The sequence below is a fragment of the Buceros rhinoceros genome, unplaced genomic scaffold (genome assembly GCF_000710305.1).
Source record: "Buceros rhinoceros silvestris isolate BGI_N320 unplaced genomic scaffold, ASM71030v1 scaffold6970, whole genome shotgun sequence".
Classification (NCBI taxonomy): domain Eukaryota; kingdom Metazoa; phylum Chordata; class Aves; order Bucerotiformes; family Bucerotidae; genus Buceros; species Buceros rhinoceros.
The window spans coordinates 37640-38208 of NW_010387805.1; positions in this window are offsets into that span (position 1 = coordinate 37640).

Sequence of the window (569 nt, forward strand, 5' to 3'; positions counted from 1 at the left end):
ACATTTGATTTACGTTGTGTTCCCAAAAGCCCCGATCTTTCTTTCTCCCTCCCTTGGTATGCACATGCATACACACCCCCCACACAAACACAAAATTCCTTTCAGAGGAATACACCTGGTCACGATCTGCATCCTATTTGAAAAGCTGTCTATAACAACTAAAGTACCAAAAAATAAAAAGAGTTTGGTTCAGATCTGCATTTTGGGGAAAAACTACAGTGAACAGCAGATCTCTGCCAAATAAAGACTTTCAAATCTTTAAAGTTTTCTTATTTAAGGTTTGTGATGTTGTTGTTTTAAACATAAGGTGTTTACACTAACTCCAGAAATGGTATTTCACTCACTACCTATGCGCTTCGGCTGTTTCTTCTTTCAACTGAACTGTCACTGCATTGCACAATGACAGAAAAGTCAGGCTCCTCCAGAACTAACTGGTCAGTGATTAAATGTTGTAAGTAAAAAAATAAAGGCAGCAAAAGCTGCTTTTCCCAATGCCTTGCTAGAGAAAGAAAGGAGAGAAGTAGTTGGATGCAAGAGACATACCAATTACAGATTAATAATAATAATAT